This window comes from Idiotropiscis lumnitzeri, chromosome 2 (assembly GCF_059441095.1).
Source record: "Idiotropiscis lumnitzeri isolate Australia: NSW breed Sydney's pygmy pipehorse chromosome 2, RoL_Ilum_1.0, whole genome shotgun sequence".
NCBI lineage: Eukaryota > Metazoa > Chordata > Actinopteri > Syngnathiformes > Syngnathidae > Idiotropiscis > Idiotropiscis lumnitzeri.
Window position 1 is genome coordinate 11994127 of NC_142392.1, and position 14672 is coordinate 12008798.

General features: G+C 40.8%; 1 protein-coding gene, 1 long non-coding RNA gene and 1 pseudogene across 2 annotated transcripts in view; all 3 read left to right on the forward strand.

The window, feature by feature from the left end:
- The window catches only part of LOC148341703 (uncharacterized), a 169027-nt gene that overhangs the window by 125171 nt on the left and 29184 nt on the right, over positions 1-14672 (forward strand). The window lies entirely within an intron of this gene.
- LOC148341706 (uncharacterized) lies at positions 3436-4208 on the forward strand. Its single transcript, XR_015842194.1, has 2 exons — positions 3436-3766; positions 3909-4208. It is a non-coding gene; the product is annotated as an uncharacterized LOC148341706 (long non-coding RNA).
- LOC148341707 (uncharacterized) lies at positions 6857-13775 on the forward strand (annotated as a pseudogene).

The window sequence follows — 14672 nt, forward strand, 5'->3', positions numbered from 1 at the left end:
AAAAACATTTTCCTGCTTGGTTTGTGGTAAAAGCTTCTCTCAAAAGTTTTATTTAACAATCCACACAAGAACACACAGTGGAGAAAAACCTTTTTCCTGCTTAGTTTGTGGCAAAAGTTTCTCTGATAAGTCAAATTTCACAAAACACACAAGAACACATAGTGGAGAAAACCCTTTTTCCTGCTCAGTTTGTGCCAAGAGGTTCTCTCAAAAGTCGCATTTACGATACCACACAAGAACACACAGTGGAGACAAGCCATTCAGTTGCAGCGTTTGTGCTAAAAAATTCTCCACTAAACAGCATGCGGAGATTCACAATTGTGCTGGTGAGAAAAGCAGCGATCCTTGAAGCTTAAAAAAAAGAAAACAAATAACTGAAGGAACTGACTCTTAGTGGTAAGATGTAAATGTGATTTTGAATAAAATATGAAAAATTTAATTTTGCAAAGCTTTTTTATTGACATTAAGCCAATGTGATCTGTGCCAGAAGAAGCAATGTGTCTGAGTGATCATGATTTGTTTTGTGTGTTTACATCAAACATGTAAAGGAAATTAATTGCCTTTGCCTGGAACAACATTTGTTAACGTTATGCTTTTCAGTTGTCTTTTTAATCGTACTTAATGGAAAAGGTGTGAGAAGAAACGGTGCTTATGAAATCGGTGCCTTCCACAATCATCAATAAAATCACTTGTTCCACTTGCTCAACTGGCCTTCATTACGCTGTGAAAAGGTGAAAAACTGAACTAGAAGTTGAACTCTAAAAAGAACCAGAAAGAGAAACGCTAATAGTCTCAGTTTCTCTCAAAGGTTTTGGTATGTCAGGAGTTGGCAACTTGATGGCGACTGGAGTCAGCGCTGGTTTTCTCGCTGTGTTTGGCTGGCTCGTATATGTATGGTCCATTGAACAAAACTCAAACTCTTCAAATATTCCCTCAGATACATTTAATATTTCGCTTTCTGAATAAATTTCTGACTGCCCAAATACACTTTCTAGGTTGAGCTCTATCAAGCGTTTGGGGTTTATTGCTAAGCAGAATCTCACTTCGGGAAAACTATCATTTTGTCAAATATGCCAAATATTTTTTTTCATGCTCTATTATATTTTTTATACATTGGATTATTTATATAGTGAAATGGGAAAATATTAAAATGTAAAATTGGAAATCACATACAGACTTAATTCAATTAATAACAAATATAGAAACATTTTATAAATATTGAACTATTTGAGAAGAGTCCTGATCTTGAAATAAATATTGAATTATAAAAAATACTTAAAAAATTAATTCAATAACCCGACCCCGGATGAGCGGCAGAAAATGGCTGGATGGATGGAATAATTTAAATTGCATACATATTCAAATGAACAAATTTGTTAAGAAATATTCAAGTGTGAAATAAAAAGGTTTAAATTAATTGATATAATTTTGCATATTAAAATAATTGAATAAATATTGTAGTATTACATCAGCAAGCTTAAATATACATTGAAATAAAAAAAAGTCATGTATTTTTAAATGGCCTAATATAGATCTGGGAAGTAATTCTCTTTATGAAACTATGAAGGGACTGGAGGTCACAGAAGTGACCAGTCTTGGTGCTGAAGTTCCGATGTAACCAGATACTGCCCTGAGAGAAAATAGGCCTGAGCATTGTTTATGGTGGGGACAATTCTCTCGCCAGGTCAGTGACCTTCCAGGGTATGGAAGTAATTTAAGGTGCCTTCAGTGAAGTCCTACTTTGTCCTACTTGAATGAATCCACATCAAAATACCATCATTTATGACACCACGGCTGGACAAATAATATCCAGAAACACACTTACGCACCACTGAGTGAGTGTTGGACGATATAGCTTCTCTTGAAAGGTCCGACTTGAAAATGTCCTTGCAAGTGGATCTGAAATTAAATCCACACTTTTCCCTCCTTCGGCCATTGTGGTTTAAAAAAAGCAAGAATATGGCCGTGTCCAAATTAACAGGCTGCGACCTCCGAAGGCTGCTTTTTCGGCCGCATGACGTCACTTTCGGCGCGACACGACCGCGCGTGGTGTCCAAATTCACGCTGTCACGTGCGACCTTCGAATCCGGCCTTGGAATTGGTCTTCGTTTCCATGGAGCCAAGGCCGCTTGGCGCAACATTTACGTTACGCCCCCATGTACTTTGCTCCTCGGTTCGACACAGGTGATACGTATTTGTGGTGGATTTATGAACGGCTTGGATAATCAATGGATAATCTGCGACGAGCGCCAGACCGAAGGCATCGGCTTAGCAAAACATTTGTATCATTTAATTTTAAACGATGGAACCCGAACTTTTCTTCATTTTATTTCACTTTTTGGTTTATTTCCATTTTGTTCTTGAGGAGAGGAGGATCACGCTTTCCCATCGCAGAGTTGTCCTTTATCGAAGGAATGAAGTAAGTTCCAAATACGTCTATCAGCATTTTCACACTATTACCAACATTGACAGGTCAATAGGGTTATAACGTGATTGTTACAGATGAACTAAAAACATCAGTAGTACAACTTCAGTAGTACATGTGTTAACTTCATAATAGAACAAATATCGAATGGAAATGATATAATTATATACATTCTGAAAGAGTTTTTATGAATTTAGATACTTGTGACGGCTTTATTGTCCCCGTGATTAGTTTGTACATATGGCAAAACACCAGAATACCACTAGAGAGTTTAGGGCCAGAGTTATTAAAATTAAGTTGGTGATACTGTAGGAATGATGCAAGCAAACGAAACAAGTACAATAATTAATGCGTTCATGTTTTTTTTTTTTTTAATTCAAAACATTAACAGCCAAGAAGTCCATACTGCAGGATAAACCTGGGTGTGCCAGTGTTGGATCGTTTTTTTCAATGGAGAGGATCTCCAAACAGACTTTCGCCTGAGCAGGGACTTATTCAGAGTGTTGCTGAACCTCCTGGACCAAGACCGACAACATGGATGGGGTGTCGAGATAGAGGTCCTTGTCTTTCTCTTCTGGCTGGCGAGTGGGGCATCATATCGGGTGGTGGCACGAGCATTTTGGATGCCGCGGTCCACCGTCCACTACATCATCCACCGGGTCACTGGGGAAGTGGTGGCTCTTCGCCACAGAGTCATCCACTTCCCCAACACTGCAGGAGACCTTCAGGCAGTGACCCAGGGATTTGCAGGGCTGGCGAAGCACCATGCATTTGCAAGAGCTGCTGGAGCAATAGATGGTTGTCATGTCCGAATCAAGCCTCCAAGTGGCCCTGATGGTCATGACTACAAGAACCGCAAGCTTTTCAGCAGCATAATCATGCAAGCTGTGTGTGACCATCAGGGTCACTTTCGGGACATATTCTTGGGTTGGCCTGGATCAGTCCACGACTCCAGGGTCCTCCGGCACAGCCCTCTTTGGTAAAGAGGGCTGTATCCTCCTCCAGGGCACTTCATCTTGGCAGATGGAGGGTATCCGTGCCTCCAGCGACCACTCCCCCTCATCACTCCTTACAAGCGGCCGGTGCAGGGCGTGGGGGCCCGGCGCTTCAACGTTCATCATTCCAAGGCACGCTCAATAATTGACAGCACAATTATTGAGCACAGCCACACAAACATGGCAAAATATCAGAAGATGGAAAAATAGATTCAAATACAATGTAATGAATGGTTAATAAATCTATCCCATCTTTTGTAGTGACATTCACTTTGGAATGATGAAGGTGAGATTCCGGGCCATCTTTTTCCACGCCCTGGAGGTGCACCACACCTTTGCACCACATGTAAGTAAATAAAAAAAAAATGTATAATTGATACTTATACTTTCAATATGTTGCTCTTTATTCAGGATCAAATCATGTCCTGTTCAGTGCAATAACTATCAAATATAGCCAATATACGGCATTTCCTTTTTATTTCTTTTAGGTCATCGCTGCCTGTGCCGTCCTCCACAACATCTGCCTTGGGGTGGGAGACCTCATGGCCTCGGAGGACGAAGGGGAAGAGGAGGCTGCTGTGGAAGAGGTGGCTGACACAGTCGCTGGAGTGCAGCGGAGGGACCACCTGTCTGCTCAGGTGTCTGCCCTGGAGGAGGTACCAGAGGACCACGAGTATATTTAGGTATTTAAATACTTTTAACTGCACAATGGTATTTGAGCAATCATCCCATCAAATATGCCACAAAATAATCTTTAACTGAATCATCAAACAGCACAGCCACACAAACATGGCAAAATATCAGAAGATGTAATGAATGGTTAATAAATCTATCCCATCTTTTGTCGTGACATGGCAGCCATCGATTGCCCCAGCCACCCCTGCAAACCCCCACGTAATGGATGATGTAGTGGACACTGCAACCGGTATGATGCCCCACTTCAAGTCACGAGAGGAAGATCAGGACTCTTGCTCGTGCCCCATCCATGTCATGGGTCCTGGAAGAAAGGTTCCATCCATGCTCCAAATGAGTCCCTGCTCAGGCGAAAATTGGCAAAACAGCACCGACACACTCAGGTTTATCCTGCAACAGTTATGAACTGGGAAATGCTTTTTTATTTTCTGTGAATTATAATGTACTTAATTTATGCCTTGTTTGTCCACCAGTTTTTCAATAAATTAAGTTTGTAAGCAAAATGGACATGGAGTCTTCATATTATTGTAAATGTTTTGGTCTTTCACAAACCTGGGCTTTTTCACTTTTGTCTGAAGAAGCTGATCTCAAGATGTGACTGGGATACGAACTAGTTCATCTGTTTTGAAAGTACCCCGGTTTTTGTTTACTCTTAAATGAATGTTATCTAAATTCAGTCTTGAACACCAAGCATATTTCACTCATTTTTTATTTTGATCTATCAACTTTTCCATCAAACTGAAAAACCTTTCAAATGTCTCCCTCCTCTCAGTTGCCCTTCCCTCCTCTGCCAACCTCTGTCTCTCCAATTCCTGTCTCCGCATTGCCAAGTCGAGTCTGGATAGTTTGATCATTTCATCCTCTCTCCTTCGCTTTCTCCCTCTCTGTCGTTGCTCCGGCTGTTGGCCTCGCTCTTCTTCTTCTTCTTCTACGACTTCTTCTTCTTCTTCCTCCTCCTCCTCCTCCTCCTCCTCCTCTTGCGTCGCCCTGGCCTGACTTGGCCCTGGTCTTTCCTCAGGGATGGAGGCAATTAGGACAGGGGGGGTGATGGACGGTCTCTGTCCGAGCACTCCATCCATAAGTTCGAACCAGGGCCAAGTATCGGCAGTAGCTCTCCCTGCCACCCTTCGCCAGTCCCTGGGTTTTTGCAATCCTTTATATGAAAAAAGATAAAACAATCATATCTTCATTTTCACACACAAGAAAAAAAAATGTGGACTTCCATACTTTATACTTCATTTTTAAATTACCCCATTTTTTTTTTGCCTGCAGGGGCGTCACTTTGCCCTGCAGCTCAAGTTTTTTCACGATGGTCCTGTATTAAATAAATAAAAATGCATGCAAAAAAAAATAAAGGATGAAAAAAAGGGTAAAAAAAAGATGCAAACATTAGTCAGAAATCCTGGTGTTATGGGTAACATGCAGATTTATGCACTTCAGTACATTAGTTCTTGACCTTTTCAGTGCGTTTTATCATGTTACTGTGGAGGGTGATTCATATATTATTCATTAATATCAGTAATTGGGGAGCACATTGCAGGAGGTACATGGAATTTATACAGGGCACATTCTGTGCTAGAATAAACAGTTAGCGCAAATCTAATTCAAACACAAATGGCTGATGAATGGAAACTAAAATTGCTATAGTGGGTCTCACCATTCTTATGCGTTTTCTTTTTGATATTTTGAGTTTAAATGGATGGAAATAAATAAGACGATAATCCGTCAAATATTTTTCCCGATAGAAATTGTATTTTTGCCTCCATGCTGTGGCTGCGGAGAACTTGGCCTCCGTAAAGAGGCCGTCGTACTCCCCGCGCAGCTTGATCAGCGCGGTCATCTCCTTGCTCCCTAAAACATAAGGAAAAGATTAAATAAAATAATGCTAACATGCAGAAATAAGGCAATTCAAATGTTTCAGCCGTACCTCCTATGCAATAGTTCTTAGAGCTACATTAGTTATATTTGGCCGATATCGCAACTAATTAAATTATCTTAATCTGGAGCTAAATATCCAAACATTGCTGCCCAATATTTCTCATGAGTGCTGTCTTAATATTACATATAAATAACTTGTACTTACATCTGAAAGTGCCCTGGGATGAGGCGGAACACGTGGCTTTGGTAGTTTGCATCTTGCGAGTGTAGAACGGCGTAGAGGAAGAGCGAGGATTTTATAGGGGCAATTTAGAGTGTTCAATCGGCCTGCCATGCATGTTTTTGGAATGTGGGAGAAAACCGGAGTACCCGGAGGAAACCCACGCAGGCACGGGGGGGACATGCAAACTCCACACAGGATGGCCGGAGCCAGGATTGAACCCACGCCCGATGCTGTCTCTCACTGTGAGGCCATCGCGCTAACCAGTCGGCCACCGTGCCGCACTGTAGAAACAATATAAGACAAAGTCGCTGCATGAGCTTTGACTTGATCAAACCGAATTTGTCTTTTTGTGTCCTTCAGACGTCAGTGAAAAATATCTCCGTTCAGTGAAAGAGGTGCCAGACCTGACTCGCATCAAAAAGGAGGGGGAGCAGATCAACAAGTCACCAGTGAACGTTGTCCCAATAAAGAGTGAAGATGAAAACAAGGATGAGAGTGAGGACAAGAGAGGGGCGGAGCCTCCAAGCAACAGTTCAAGTCATCACGTGACAACAGAAGGTGATGAAGACCACTGGGGGCCATCACAAGCACATAGTGAGGACACATTATCAGACGCTCATGACAATGATGATGATGATGATGATGGGCAAGCTAAAGGTGAAAGGGCACGTCACACTGACTCATTCACTTCAAAGCTGTCTTTAAAAGGACACAGAAAAACACACAGTGGTGAAAAACCTTTTTCTTGTTCAGTTTGTGGAAAATGCTTCTCTCAAAAGGGAAATTTAACAGAACACACAAGAACACACAGTGGAGAAAAACCTTTTTCCTGCTCAGTTTGTGGCAAGAGTTTCTCTCAAAAGACAAATTTAACAACCCACACAAGAACACACAGTGGAGAAAAACCTTTTTCCTGCTCAGTTTGTGGCAAGAGTTTCTCTCAAAAGAGAAATTTAACAATCCACACAAGAGCGCACAGTGGAGAAAAACCTTTTTCCTGTTCAGTTTGTGGCAAGAGTTTCTCTCAAAAGAGAAATTTAACAATCCACACAAGAGCGCACAGTGGAGAAAAACCTTTTTCCTGCTCAGTTTGTGGAAAATGCTTCTCTCAAAAGCCAAGTTTAAAAGCACACACAAGAACACACAGTGGTGAAAACCCTTTTTATTGCTCAGTTTGTGGTAAAAGCTATTCTCAAAAGTCAAATTTAACAAGTCACACAAAAATGCACAGTGGAGAAAACCCTTTTTCCTGCTCAGTTTGTGGAAAATGCTTCTATGTAAAGTCAAATTTAACTTGTCACACAGGAACACACACTGGAGAAAAACCTTTTTCTTGTTCAGTTTGTGGAAAATGCTTCTCTCAAAAGGGAAATTTAACAGAACACACAAGAACACACAGTGGAGAAAAACCTTTTTCCTGCTCAGTTTGTGGCAAGAGTTTCTCTCAAAAGACAAATTTAACAACCCACACAAGAACACACAGTGGAGAAAAACCTTTTTCCTGCTCAGTTTGTGGCAAGAGTTTCTCTCAAAAGAGAAATTTAACAATCCACACAAGAGCGCACAGTGGAGAATAACCTTTTTCCTGCTCAGTTTGTGGAAAATGCTTCTCTCAAAAGCCAAGTTTAAAAGCACACACAAGAACACACAGTGGTGAAAACCCTTTTTCTTGCTCAGTTTGTGGTAAAAGCTATTCTCAAAAGTCAAATTTAACAAGTCACACAAAAATGCACAGTGGAGAAAACCATTTTTCCTGCTCAGTTTGTGGAAAATGCTTCTATGTAAAGTCAAATTTAACTTGTCACACAAGAACACACACTGGAGAAAATCCTTTTTCTTGCTCAGTTTGTGGTAAATGCTTCTCTCAAAAGTCAAATTTAACAAGTCACACAAGAATGCACAGTGGAGACAAGCCATTCAGTTGCAGCGTTTGTGCTAAAAAATTCTTTTCTAAAAAGGGTGCTGCGAGACACAATTGTGCTGGTGAGAATAGCAGCGATCCTTGAAGCTTAAAAAAAATAAAACAAAAAACTGAAGGAACTGACTCTTTGTGGTAAGATGTAAATGTGATTTTGAATAAAATATGATGAAATTGAATTTTGCAAAGCTTTTTTATTGACACAAAGCCAATGTGATCAGTGTCAGAAGAAGCAACGTGTCTGAGTGATGATCTTTTTTTTGTTTTCATATCAAACATTATTAATGAAATTAATTGTCTTTGCCTGGAACAACATTTGTTAACATTATGCTTTTCAGTTTTCTTTTTAATCGTACTTAATGGAAAAGGTGTGAGAAGAAACGGTGCTTATGAAATCGGTGCCTTCCACAATCATCAATAAAATCACTTGTTCCACTTGCTCAACTGGCCTTCATTACACTGTGAAAAGGTGAAAAACTGAACTAGAAGTTGAACTATAAAAAGAACCAGAAAGAGAAACGCAAATCGGCTCAGTTTCTCTCAAAGGTTTTGGTATGTCAGGAGTTGGCAACTTGATGGCGACTGGAGTCAGCGCTGGTTTTCTCGCTGTGTTTGGCTGGCTCGTATATGTATGGTCCATTGAACAAAACTCAAACTCTTCAAATATCCCCTCACATACATTTAATATTTCGCTTTCTGAATAAATTTCTGACTGGCTAAATACACTTTCTAGGTTGAGCTCTATCAAGCGTTTGGGGTTTGTTGCTAAGCCGAATCTCACTTCGGAAAAAAAACTATAAATTTGTCAAATATACCAAATATATTTTTTCATGCTGTATTATATTTTTTATACATTGGATTATTTATATAATGAAATAGGGAAATATTAAAATTGGCACTCACTTACAGACCTAATTTAATTAATAAGAAATATAAAACATTTTATAAATATTGAACTCATTGAGAAGAGTCCTGATCTTGAAATAAATATTGAATTGTAAAAAATACTAAAAAATTAATTCAATAACCCGACCCTGGATGAGCGGCAGAAAATGGCTGGATGGATGGAATAATTTAAATTGCATACATATTCAAATGAACAAATTTGTTCAGAAATATTCAAGAGTCAAATAAAAAGGTTTAAATTAATATTGATATAATTTAACATTAAAATAATTTAATAAATATTGTATTATTACATAAACAAGCTTAAATATAAATTCTAATAAATGAAAAAAAAAGTTGTGTATTTTTAAATGGCCTAATCTAGATCTGGGAAGTAATTCTCTTTATGAAACTATGAAGGGACTGGAGCTCACAGAAGTGACCAGTCTTGGTGCTGAAGTTCAGATGTAACCAGATACTGCCCTGAGAGAAAATAGGCCTGAGCATTGTTTATGGTGGGGGCAATTCTCTCGCCAGGTCAGTGACCTTCCAGGGTATGGAAGTAATTTAAGGTGGTCACGAGTAGACTAGTCGTATCAAAGGGGAGACGCATCTGCTCTCCCTCTGGGGGACTTTTGGACGGAAATCCCGAAGACGAGCGGGATGGGAATGCATATGCAACAAGGGAAAATTAGATATTCATGTCCTATTTGGGCATTCCCTGTAAGAAGGGAATGTCTGAGAGGGGGCTCGCACGTTTTTGGGGAGACTTCTTTTGACATATGCATGTGACGAGAATTAAATCTTTCTTCTTTCTTTTGTTCTTTTTCATCACCAATCCAGCCTTGCTCGGCTGCCTCTCCGGAAGGCAGCAAGGACCCACACTTCAAAGACAAATTACACTACATATTGAAAGAAAAATAATACTCAAATATTGAAATAAGTATAGAATTGAATGAATAAACCACAAAGAAATAAATACCTTCTTGAAAATATCATTATTTTCAACATTTGTCAACATTTTTCTTTCTTGCACATTCTTAAGCATTCATAATTTTTTTACTTTGTCTTTTTAAGTTACTTCTGTGCATTTCACACCTGAGCCTTCAGTGAAGTCCTTCTTTGTCCTACTTGAATAAATCCCCATCAAAATACCAACATTTATGACACCACGGCTGGACAAATAATATCCAGAAACACACTTACGCACCACTAAGTGAGTGTTGGACGATATAGCTTCTCCTGAAAGGTCCGACTTGAAAATGTCCTTGCAAGTGTATCTGCAATGAAATCCATGCTTTTCCCTCCTTTGGCCATTGTGGTTTAAAAAAAAGCAAGAATATATTTTAGATTTTCCAACGGCCGCCAATTACGACTTTTGGGTGTGTTGATTCGGCATAGCGCCGCCCCCTCCCGAGTGAGTATCCAATCACAAAACGCATTCATCACCCTCAGCAGAAGGCCAGCGAGAAGGCTCACTGTAACCAACTCGTGATCTGATTGGCTATCGCAACCGTCTAACAAATATGAAAGCTCATTGACTTTGACAGAAGAGATGCCCGCATAATGCGCGCTCCTCGTATTGTGAAACCTGCCCGGCAACACGAGTGAGCGGAATTCTGATTGGATTCAAAACTCTCACCTCAAAATACAACGCTCAGCTATAATATGACACCAATGCGCCGATTATGATTTTTATTTTTCATTATTGATTATGTTTGGCCAACAGAGAAGGCCTTGAAGGCCCAACACTGAGTTACTTAATAGCCTAAATTAAACTTTACTTTCATCAATAGAGTTAAAGTTATGCTTTATTGTAGGTGTTATGTAATTAATAGTGAGGGATTGTATTACGATTGCTGGCATTATTTTAAACACTTACGGGACAGAAGGTCAATTATTTAATTTAGCAGGTTCATATTTACTGAATATGTTCAACATTGATGAAACAAAAGCGTTTTTCAAATGAAAGTAGAAGTACAGTGCATAGATAAGATTGACTGGGATTGTAGTCATGGTGTTTACTGATTCATGATATTATTCTCATATGCTAAATTTCTATTTCTTTGTTTAAATGTAAGACCTCAAATTTGCACACATAGTATTTTCATGACCCACACTTTCATTCAGAAGAAAGAGATTCAGTCTGCTCAGGTCAAACTGATGACAAACCAGATAGCACTTCATGGACAAATACGATAAAACACATTCTCCACATAGGCCATAGAAGATACAAACACATCAAGTTGGGCCGGGGAGGACGTCACAGGGACGCTATCAAGAACACCCCAAAAACATAATCTGATCTGGGAAAACATACGCCACACAATCTGTACACCGACGAGATTACAGGGGAAGGAGAGACGGAGAGACGCAGAGACTGCCGCCTGCCTGAGAAGGTCAGCCTTGGACGTGGAACGTGGGCCGGGGGAGGGAGCAAGGACGACCGATTCAACCTACATGATCTTTGACAAAGAAAACCTCCTTCCGGTTGCTGGAATATAGAATAGATTTTAAGGTTTTCCAATATTGTTGGCAGTTTCTTGCTTTCGGGGTGTTCCAATGTGGTTCACTTGCTCTGTTCTGTGTTTGTGTTGTTGTCTGTGTGTTAATTGTGACGTTGTTGTGTGTCCCGTGGCAATTTGTGGCCCTTGCTGTGCTGCGTTCTACTGGGTTGTTGTGTCTCATGTTTATAATTCTCGGGTCTGTCTTATGATGCTCAATTGGTTTAATGTTAGGGGGTGTAAGAGAAAGTAGAGTGTTAACGTCTGGTGAGTGATGATAAAAAGGAGAGAGTGGGGTTTGCGTCCCACACTAACAACAAAACATGCTTAAAGTAATGTGTGGTGCATACAATATATCGTGTGAAAGTTCAAGCGATCGTGTGAGTGAATGCAACCCTGAAGCAGAACAGGGGGAAACCTAACGGTGATAAAATAAAACTGCCTGATTGGTTGGAGTGAATAAATAATGAAGTTGTGGATATTTTGGTAGTACAGAGAGGAGAATCCAAAACACGGAAAAATCTGTGATAGGATGGACCTTGCTCCGATGAGAGTTCCACACTGCTTGAGTCGTAGTTGATTAAAAATGGGGAAATGGTGGGAGTGTAAAATTAAGATTGGTATAAAAATTTCAGGGGATGATTAGCAATTAAGGAGAGAATTGGCGATGAAATTACTTGAGATAAAAAGTATATGAAACCGAAACACAAAGGCTTCATTGAGCATGTGTCTCTCGGATGTACGAAATGTGACTATTGGGAACTCTGAGTTGATGAGGAAATTGAAAGAAAAAGTCAAAGCAAGCAGGGTGAAGAGTGTGGGGAGAGATTGGTGGGGAAAGTGGTGGGAGCAGTTGGATGAGCAGGGGGAGTTGCAGATATGAGGTTGGAAAGATGGGGGTCGAGTGGCCGATGGACGGAAGCTGTTTGTGAGGGTTGGAGATGGGGAGGCGTGGCTGGGGTGCGGACAATATATATAAGATATATAATCATACGCAATTCAGACAAAGTGCAACGAAAGACGCGGGTGGAAAAACTGACACCAGGGGAATAACGACGGGAACAAAAAAAGCTTGCAAAAGGCAAGGAACAAAATGAACAAAAATCGCTTACCGCAGAAGGTCAATAAATGAAAACGGCAACACGAACAATGAACGGGATCATGGTACACGGAATTCAATAACAAGGTGTCTAGAATTCACAACGTGGGACATGAGCATGAGCAAGATGAATATTCCGACGCTGAGTAGTCAGCGTGGAGTGTTTAAATAGTGCAGTAATCAATGACTTGACGAGTGACAGGTGCGTGGCTGGTGAGCGCGTCTCTCCAGCCATGACGACATGAACAGGAACAAGCGCTGGAAGGAAACGCCCCCACTCCAGCTGGGCAAACACAAAACAAAAACATGACAGGATAAGACGGACCATGACACAAAAGGATTAGGTTTTTGGGACAGGTTTTAATTGAAACATTTTATGATCATGTTTAAAGAAAATCTTTAGAACAGGAGATGTCTAGCAATTGATGAGAGGTTTGCCAAGTATAAAGTGTGATTAAATAGTTCGGCAGCTGATTTATTAACTGATGTGTATCAAATGTAACAAAGGTGGACGACAGATGTTTTATGACTTTGCGACACCAGCCCTGAGATGACAACTTTTAAGGGACAAGACAGCATTCCATAAATACCAGACTAACATCCGCATCTATGAGCTGTTTGACGTCACAGGTGCAGGATTGTCAGATGAGTCCAGGAGGAACAGGAGAAACGATTTCACGGAGACTGAATGGGAAAATCCACAAACGCACAGTGGTAAACTTTGGCATATGCTGGCTAAATTGAGGCTAAATTAGCGCCGAGGGAGGGTCTCTGTGTGGAATTGGATAGTATCTTTTTGGTAAATGAAAGTCTGACAGAAAAAGTGTTTGTATGTCTAAGTGGTTTGAGTGAATGTTTAAGGGACGGGCCTCAGGAAAGAAACCTGATTGAGGGCACCGGCAAGCCCGAACAGCACGTAGGATGCAATGGGCGGACAGGCCTGATCAACCTGAATCCCTATTGCACTCCCAAGTACTGATTTTCAAATTGTTATTGGAGACAGATTGGACTAATCAAATTCAAGCATCAAGTGAATGATTGATTGACATTATTACACAAAATTTATGCAAAACTGACATTTTCAGAAGGGAGGTAATTTACCCCTTCTCACTGGCAAGTGCCACTCCTCCAGTTCTCTCCACAGGTTCTAGGTGACATGTGACCCGTGTGACTAGAAGGCCGGAGAACGCTTCAAATAGCGCCGCATCACGCCCATCCCGGAGTTTCTCCTCAACAAGGAGGGAGATATAAGATATTCTAAGTTAGGTTCCATGAAAACAGATTAAGATATAGTTGTTGCTTTAGCCTGCTCATGTGCTCCGCAGTTTTAATATTCACATTGGGTGCACGAATAGATAACACACACCCAGTCCAGGACAGAGCAGAATTTTGTTGTATTGTTAAGACTTTTCCATAATATACGGCACCACAGCGGTGATACTTGAGGTTAATTTCAGTTAAGTTGGCGGTGGCGCTGTTTTTATGAAAATTACTCACTTAACGCAAGGGTAGGTTCTTCGTAGAGGGGATTACAGAGTTACATGCGGGACAAAATTTACTTGTCAGAAACTGTCCTTACTTGAGGCCGAGGCCAGACCTACAGACCACCATGACGGTCACCGGCTGAATGGGGACACCTCAGGTGAGATTGGCCGTGCCGTGCATCAGATATTTCTGGCCCCGTTGGGGCCGATGTTGCTGTATCTTTCAGGTGGGGAAGGGGAGGAGACAGGCCTGGTCTTTGTGGCCAGGGCGAGACGTGAATGGAGTGAGACTTCCGGCAGTGACCCATCCAATAATGTCGTCATTCCGCAGCTGTTCCAGTTGGCCGTCCTTTGGGCGTGTCCTTCCGGTTACGGACATCATGTGAAACAGTCCATCAATGAAAAAATGCTAATCAGTCTCAGGAGAACACATTTTTTTTTTACATCATTTTGCACGACATCAGAAAAGGAAAATGTGGGATTGGATTAAGGAGTGTTACTAAAAATTGTTGAACTTGCAGGTTCAGGTGGCCAAGAGGGCTAAAAATTATAAAATAAAAAAAATAAA